Source organism: Moschus berezovskii, chromosome 10, assembly GCF_049115385.1.
Source record: "Moschus berezovskii isolate FMDL1 chromosome 10, NW_MosBer_1.0, whole genome shotgun sequence".
NCBI lineage: Eukaryota > Metazoa > Chordata > Mammalia > Artiodactyla > Moschidae > Moschus > Moschus berezovskii.
Window position 1 is genome coordinate 41,466,503 of NC_142469.1, and position 9,435 is coordinate 41,475,937.

Sequence of the window (9,435 nt, forward strand, 5' to 3'; positions counted from 1 at the left end):
TACAGTAGTAGCTGACCAGTGGGCTGGAGTAGCGAAGTCTGGCATAGTTAAGACAAGAGAAAGTGGTGCTATACTTCCGGAGCCTGGGTAATTTTCAACGAGTAAATTCCATGAAGGTTACTGTGTGGTCTTGGCACAGTCTATCTTGATTTTCAGATGTATTATTGCTTACCTCTTTGTTCTTAGCTATATTATGCATAGTTAAGAGGCTAGATAAATGACTTCTGGATAACTAAAATATTAATGACAGTTTTTTTCTCTTTCTCCTTACTTTGTGTTTCTTGACCAATGGTCTGTGGGTTTAGGCCTTAAGTTTGAAAGCATCATCCACAGTATCCACCGACTTTATCTAAGTCATTGAGAGCACACAGACTGGGAGAATGCAAACCTCTGGTACAGATTAGACAACCACAGTTAAGTGAGTTAACAAAGAAACAAATGATTACAGTAGGCATAAGAGACTTTTTTCCCCAGAAATATTAAATGGTCACCAGAGATCAAACTGCCAACATTCGCTGGATCATCGAATAAGCAAGAGAGTTCCAGAAAAACATCTATTTCTGCTTCATTGACTATGCCAAAGCCTTTGACTGTGTGGATCACAAGAAACTGTGGACAATTCTGAAAGAGATGGGAATACCAGACCACCTGACCTGCCTCTTGAGAAACCTGTATGCAGGTCAGGAAGCTACAGTTAGAAATGGACATGGAACAACAGACTGTTTTCAAATAGGAAAAGGAGAATGTCAAAGCTGTATATTGTCACCCTGCTTATTTAACTTATATGCAGAGTACATCATGAGGAACGCTGGGCTGGAAGAAGCACAAGCTGGAATCAAGATTGCCAGGAGAAATCTCAATAACCTCAGATATGCAGATGACATCACCCTATGGCAGAAAGAGGAACTAAAAAGCCTCTTGATGAAAGTGAAATGGGAGAGTGAAAAAGTTGGCTTAAAGCCCAACATTCAAGAAACTAAGAGCATGGCATCTGGTCCTATCACTTCATGGGAAATAGATGGGGAAACAGTGGAAACAGTGTCAGACTTTATTATTTTGGGCTTCAAAATCACTGCAGATGGTGATTGCAGCCATGAAATTAAAAGACACTTACTCCTTTGAAGGAAAGTTATGACCAACCTAGATAGCATATTAAAAAGCAGAGACATTACTTTGCCAACAAAGGTCTGTCTGGTCAAAGCAATGATTTTTCCAGTGGTCATGTATGGATGTGAGAGTTGGACTGTGAAGAAAACTGAGTGCCAAAGAATTGATGCTTTTGAACTGTGGTGCTGGAGAAGATGCTTGAGAGTCCCTTGGACTGCAAGGAGATCCAACCAGTCCACCCTAAAGGAAATCAGTCCTGGGTGTTCATTGGAAGGGCTGGTGCTAAAGCTGAAACTCCAATACTTTGGCCACCTCATGCAAAGAGTTGACTCACTGGAAAAGACCCTGATGCTGGGAGGGATTGGGGGCAGGAGGAGAAGGGGACGGCAGAGGATGAGATGGCTGGATGGCATCACCGACTCAATGGACATGAGTTTGAGTGAACTCCTGGAGTTGGTGATGGACAGGGAGGCCTGACGTGCTGCAATACATGGGGTCGCAAAGAGTTGGACACAACTGAGCAACTGAACTGAAAGATTTAAGTACACATGGCACCCTGACACCCATTGGACTTCTCCATTATTGCATCACTCTTTCCATTGCCCACAAGAGCTGATGACATTTGTCAGCCTCCTTTGCTACTGAAAGTGAAAGTTGCTCAGTTGTATCCAACTGTAACCCCATGGAATGTATCCCACTAGACTCCTCTACTCATGGAATTCACCAGGCAAGAATATTGGTGTGGGTTGCCATTCCCTTCTCCAGGGCTCTTCCCAACTCAGGGATCAAACCCAGGTCTCCTGCGTTGCAGGTGGATTATTTGCCGTCTGAGCCACCAGGGAAGCCCCTTTGCTCCTGCTTCTGCCTTGGTTACCACTACTTGGACTCCATATACAATCTATTGCTTGCTTTCCCCTTCTCTCTGATTCTTTTATTTCTTATCTTGTTAGATCCCTGTCATGTTGTGTGAGCTTACTGTCTCCTACATGTAAAGACTGACCTTTTATATACATTACCGTCAAGTCAAAAGATGTTTTCCCTCCTGGTGGAAAATTAATCAATCACAGTTCATTTCCTATAGCCTTCAAGTCTTTGGCCCTTCTTAACTCATTCAAAATGCTCAAATCTCACAGTTTCTTTCTTATGGATACATGATTTTTTTCCTTTTGTATCTGACACCATTCTTGAACATTACACTGGAAAACTGAGGCTATGCTATACTCTATAGAGCCCAGCTGCTGGAATTCACTTTTCCATCATCCTACACATGACAGTCAATGTGTACATCCATGACCCTTCCAGGGAGTATCCAGTTTAGGTTCAATTTCCAAGTGGCGAGCTCTAATAGTTCTCTTTTCTCTACTACTTTTCAACATAGGTTTCTAAGAAGGGAAGACTGTCATCATTAGAGGGGTAACCTTGACTTTACTAGAAATGATTTTCTCAAATCATTTGCAAAAAAAAAATATTTAACCAATTCCTTGTGGTAACTGATAACAATACAGAGTGGGTTTTGGTCCTGATATTAACACAAGTCCTGATAGCTAGGGGCTCAATTTGCTAGAGGATCATTCTAAAAATGGATTGCTTATGTTAATCACCACCCAGAGACCCAGTTTATCAAATGGTATCCTGAAGGATATCATTCTGTCATCATTCCAAGAACAGAGTTACCTGATTGCAAATTCAATTAAATAGAGTTGTGAAGGGAAGAAAAACAATAGAGAAATCACTTCTGGGATATAAGAATGAAACAGGGTTTTATTGTTTTGTTGTGGTAGTGGAAGATTCAGAGTTTTACCTGTGTTTATCTATTGAAGAAAAGCAAGAGGAGAGGGCGAGATGGAAAATACAAGCAGGAGAGGAGGTTATTCACGATATAAAACTGTGTTGCCCCATATGGTGGTCACATGTGGCTTTGAGCACTTTAAATGTGGTTAATCTAAATTGAGATGTGCTATCCCCGGTGGCTCAGATGGTAAAGGATCTGCCTGCAATGAGGGATAACCAGGTTTGATCCCTGGGTTGGGAGGATCCCCTGGAGAAGAGCATGGCAACCCGCTCCAGTATTCTTAACTAGAGAATTCCATGAATAAGAGGAGCCTGACTGACTACAGTCCATGGGGTTGCAAAGAGTCAGACACAAATGAGCGACTAATAAGCACATAAGTGAAAACATACATGGGATTTTTAAGATTTGACGTGAAGCATAAGCAGTAACATTTTTACATGTTAATAAACATAACCATTAATATTTTCTATACTGATTACACATTGAAAAGATAATATTTTGGACACAATTATTTAAATACATTATTAAAATTAATTTCACCTGTTCCCTTTTACATTTTAAAATGGCTACTAGAAAATGTAATACTACATATGTGCTTTCATTGGTGGCTCACGTTATATTAGTTTTAGGCAGCTTTGGTATAAGGTCTTATCTACTGGGATTGGGTTCAACCACATGAAAAGAAAACTCCAAAATAACACAGGAGTATTCAAGATGACGTGAAAGCTCTAACCAGTATAAACAGATTCTAGCCAGCAAGAAGGACAAAGAGACCTGTTAAAGATACAAAGAAAATAATTTTATGGTTACCAAAGGGGAAGGCAGAGGGTGGGGGAGGGGATAAACTGGGAGTTTGGGATTAACAGATACACTCTACTATATATAAAAGAGAAAAAATAATGACCTACTGTATAGCACAGGAAACTATATTTAATACCTAAAAGTAACCTGTAATGGAAAAGAATCTGAAAAGTGCTTTTCAGATAATATATAACATATGTAATATTATATTACATATATCATATATATACAAAACTGAATCACTTTGCTGTACATCAGAAACCAACACAACTTTGTATGTCAACTATACTTCAGTAAAGATACATTCCATGTGCCAACTTATGAAAACTTCTTCTACCATATTCTTTGATAAGTGAGAACCCACATCGGTCAAGATATAGGTACCTCTGTAAAAATTTGAGGGGGGCACATTAACCACTGTGATCAAGTAACATTTTAGTCACACTGCTACCCATATAGACAACAGAGGTTGGACAAGGCAATCTCTATTTTTAACAGTCAAGTGTTCAACTGAAAATCAGGAGTTATATTTAGGATGAACATTTGTCCCAGTTTTTCTGAAAGTCCATTTTGTGTGCATTGTCCTGGCATGATTATTAATAGTTCCCCCTTTCTGTTTCTCAGGTGTCCTAGTTCAAGTGATAAATTATATGGCTACTCTTGCTATATTACCAAAAAAAAAAAAGAGAGAGAAAGATGATGGCATAGACAATTTAATCTCTGCCAGAGAAATCCTTGGTAGGTGGATGCCTCCTCCAACCCACCTCACCAATATTCTGAAACCATGTTTTGGAGGTTATTTGTGACTTCCATATTGACAAGTTAAAGGATTTTTCTTAAATATTCTCTTTTTGTTGATTCACGTAACAAATATTTAGTGTACCTCCATTTACCAAGCACTGTGTATTTGCGAGACATGGGGGTAATATAGAATTCAGTGCTATTAATTTCCCTACTATTAAACCCATCTCTTGAAACAGTGAAATAATAAGCATCTGAACTGTCAGAATAATCTGAATTCTGGACTACTGTTTCTCCCCTGGACATTTCTCTAAGTCTCTTTCTGTCTTTTTTTGGATCTATTTTTGGATCTAAATAATTCTAGCCCATTGTTTCCCAAAATGTCTTTAATATATCACTCGTTTTTCAAGAAAATTCCATAGTCAAATGATATTTGGAAAAGCAGTCTAATCAGAGTGTCATAATACAAATTAGCATATGAAAAACTCTGAGAACTACTACAATAGAAATTCTTATTTAACTTTTCTAATCTGAGCTGGTATTAACCTATTGAGAGCTAATGCAATACCCCTTCTGTACTGTTCTTTTAGCCCCAGAAGTATGAGGCTATTATAAGAGAAACTGTCCATAGTTTCCCCTTCTACATTCAGCCTCCTGAAGCTCGCATTTGTTCTCTATTTTTACCTCTACACAGATGACGCCTAAGCAACCTTCTCTAGCCTTTGCCTCATTCCCCAGACTAAATAGGCATCTCTACTTGAGATTAAACATCATAATCTGAAACCTAACAATCTAAAATTAACTTTGCTTTTTGTCCAAAATCAAGCTGCAACCCCACCCCCACCCCACCACACCCCCCTAACATATATGTCAAAGTTTTAAGTCATACTATCTGTGGTAGACATTTTGTTTCTTGAACTGGTTGTTTCGGGGTTCTTTGGTCATGTTTCATTTTGCTCTGGTTTTGACAAGGGTAGGGTGAGGAGTTTGGCTGAGCAGCCTTGCATCTGCATTCCTGCTCTTGAAAAAAGTTCCTTTGTGTGCAGTGCTGGTGAGAAGTTGTGCATAGCCAGTGGCTCCTGGTAGCCTAGGTTGGAGCATGTGGTCTGGGCTCAGCTAGTCAGCCTCCCACTTGGGACTTTGAACTTGAGTTTTTGGGACAGAGAAGCAGGAATGGTAGTATAATTCATTCATGGTGTGGCAGGGGTGATATTAGCAGTGTTTCATGACAATAGTGGTCTTGCCCTGGTTACCCGAGAAGATTCTGATGTATTCTATAGTTTGAGAACCCCTGTATCAGGTCTTTCTCATACATCCATTCCACCAGGAAGATTTACTAATTATCCCATCCAAGACTAACTCTTCCTTTTCTGGAATCTTATAAACCTTAATATCTGTATTAGTCATGCTGAAACTATGTTATTTTGCCATTATTTAAGTAGGTATCTTATCTCTGTAACTAGTTTTTAAGCATCTAGAAGGCAGACTACAAGTCACCATGATTTACATAGAGTAATTAATAAATAAATGAATATTTGCCAGCAACAAATTAATTGCACTTGATATATAAACTTCTCCATTTTCTACAAAATAAAATTTAAATTAGCTCACTTCTATTCAAGAGCTTCTAAAACAGTGGTTCTCAATTGTGCAATATGTTAAAAATCACCTGCTAGAGAGCTATAACTAATCTTTATCCTCAGCTCACCACTTCAGAGATCCCTTTAATTAGTTTGGGGTACAGCAATCTGGTCATTATAATTTTTTAAAAAAAATTCTTAAATGGTTCTATATTGCAGGTGAAATTGTAAAACATTATTGTGATATTCAAAGTGTGATCCGAGAACCATGGCAGCAGTTTACCTGGGAGTTTCTAAAGTGCATTTTAACAAGATTCCCCAGTGATTCACATATACATTAAAGTATGAGAAGCACTTAGTCTACAGCAGTGATGGCCAGCAGAAGCAAAATGCAAGCTAAATATGTAATTTAAAGTCTTCTAGAAGCTCTATTTAAAAAGCTTTTCAAATGGTAAAAGTAATTTAATAACATAATTTATGTAACCCTATGTATCTAAAAGGTTATCATTTCAACAATTAATGTAAAATTATTAATAAAATATTTACAAGCTTTTTTTTTGTTTTTGGCACTGAGACTTTGAAATTCAGTACGTTTTATACTCACAGACCAGTCACATTTCAACAGCTTCATAGCCACATGCACTTGGTTGTCATTGTTCAGTTGCTCAGTCATATCTGACTCTTCGCAAGCCCATGACTGGCAACACGCCAGGTTACCCTGTCCTTCACAATCTCCCAGAGTTTGCTCAAACTCATGTCCATTGAGGCAGTGATGCCATCCAACCATCTCATCCTCTGTTGCCCCCTTCACCTCAGTCTTTGCCAGCATCAGGGTCTTTTCCAATGCACTTGGCCACCACATTGAACAGAGCAGATCTAGAGATAATTAACCTTTCCCTCTTTAACATTAGCTATAGCTTTCCTTACAAAAGATTTTTGGTATAGTCAAAGGACCTTTTTATCAGCCAATCAACTCACCAGTCACCTTCTGGTCTTTGCACTGTTACCCCCGCTGCTCCTTGCAGTCTGGAGAGCCCCTCCACTTCTACTCTCTCATGGTCTATGGTCCATTTTTTTAAAAGCTGGTCCAGGTCTACAGCTGTGTGGCAAAACCATCCTAAAATGGTTCCAGATTATAGTGGTTAGTTCCTGCTCTAGATTTCATAGGTTAAGAGTTCATATTCTTATTTGTTAAGGAAGATGATAAATGATGATTGTACAAAGCTAAGCATGGAATGCAATTAGAATTAGAAAACATGCTGCCTTTCTTAATAAAAATAAAATACAGGCCTCTAAAGATTGATACTGAAATCAGTTTCTCTGGTAGGAAAGAACAACCTTCCTAGGACTGTTAAATCAATCCACATAATTCCTCTTCTCCTAGGACGCTTTCATGATTATCCTTGACTACTGCCTCCCGCCCCATACTACAGGAGCTAAAGGATGCTTTACCTTAAGTATTAAGTCAAGTGGAAGCAACAACTCTTCTGTTGATTGCTCCAAAACTTAACTGAAACAAAAGTGGAATATTCAAAAGACTTTATTAGTAGCCTCAAGGTAGTAAAAGCAAAATATAAGAATGCAGTGAATTCTGACAGTCTCACTTGTAAGATTTGGCCTGTGTTCTGTATGAGTGAGATCACCCCATTCACGTGGGGCAAGGATGGGGAATCAGGAGAGATCTTGCCCGTTTCCTCCTTTCCTTGAACATCTTCTCTCTCCTGCTGCTGCTGCTAAGTCGCTTCAGTCGTGTCCAACTCTGTGCGACCCCATAGACGGCAGCCCACCAGGCTCCTCCGTCCATGGGATTTCCCAGGCAAGAGTACTGGAGTGGGTCGCTATTGCCTTCTCCCCTTCTCTCTCCAGATGGTAACATATTTAGCCTACAGATCTAGCACTCTCTAGACATCTTACTCCTGCTGGTGTAGAGTTACACTGTACAATACAATCACCATTAGCTACTTGTGGCTACTGAATACTTGAGATGTGAAGAGTCCAAATTGAGATGAGCTGTATGCTTACAATGGGGGCTTCCCTGGTGGCACAGTAGTGAAGAAGCTGCCTACCAATGCAGATAGAACCTACTGGTTCAATCCCTGAGTCGGGAAGATCCCCTGGAGTAGGAAACGGCAACCCACTCCAGCATTCTTGCCTGGAAAATCCCATGGACAGAGGAGTCTGACAGACTACAATCTATGGGGTCTCAAAGAGTCAGAAACGACTGATCATGCATCTGATTGACTAGAAGTGTGCAATACACACCAGATTTTAAGACTCAGTACATGTATGAGCTACTATAAAAATTATAATAAATTTAATGACTTAAAACATCCATTTATTATCACACAGTCCTATAGTCCAGAAGTCTTGGTACAGATGACTCACCTGACCCCTCCACTTAGTCTCCTAAGGACAAAATTAAGGTGTCAGTAGCACTTTGTTCTTCTCTAGGGGTTCTGCAGATGACTGCTTCCGACATCACTCAGGTTGTTGGCTCAATTCAGTTTTTTGTGGTTACCAGGCAAGGGTTTTGTTTCCTTTCTGGCTGTCAACTAGTAGCTCATTGGGCTCCTAAAGGTCACCTTCACTCCTTGTCCCACTGACCCTGGCTTTGAATCTCTCTGAATTCTCTTTGTACCACAACTCTTCCGCTCAGCCCCTGAGCAAATGCTCTACTTTTAAGAACTCATGTGATTAGGTTGAGCCCACTTAAGACAATCCAGGAAAATCTCCCCATTTTAAGGTGTGTACATTTAATTACATCTGCCAAGTCCATTTTACCAGGTAATGGAACATATTTACAGGTTCCAAGAATTAGGGTGTGGGAGCAATTCTTCCCATCACAGTGTAAAAAATAATGTAAAATGTAAAATATTTCACTAATAATTATACATTGATAATATGTCAAAATTATAATATCAGATATATTAGGTTAAACAAAATATATTATTAAATTTTACTCAGTTTGTTCTACTTTTTAAATGAACTATAGAATATTTAAAATTGTACATGTAGCTCACATTTATGCTTTGCATGATACTTCTATCACGCAAGCACTGGTCTGGACCTAGAGAGGGTTAAATCCTCACTGTTTCTGACATCAGATCGATGGACTGAAAGAGTCTCTTGATGAAGGTGAAAAAGGAGAGTGAAAAAGCTGGCTTAAAACTCAACATTCAAAAAATGAAAATCGTGGCATCCGGTCCCATCATTTCATGACAAACAGATGGGGAAACAATGGAAACAGTGAGAGACTTTATTTCCTTGGGCTCCAAGATCACTGCAAAGAATTGATGCTTTTGAACTGTGGTGCTGGAGAAGACTCTTGAGAGTCCCTTGGACTGCAAGGAGATCTAACCAATCCATTCTAAAGGAGATCAGTCCTGGGTGTTCATTGGAAGGACTGATGCTGAA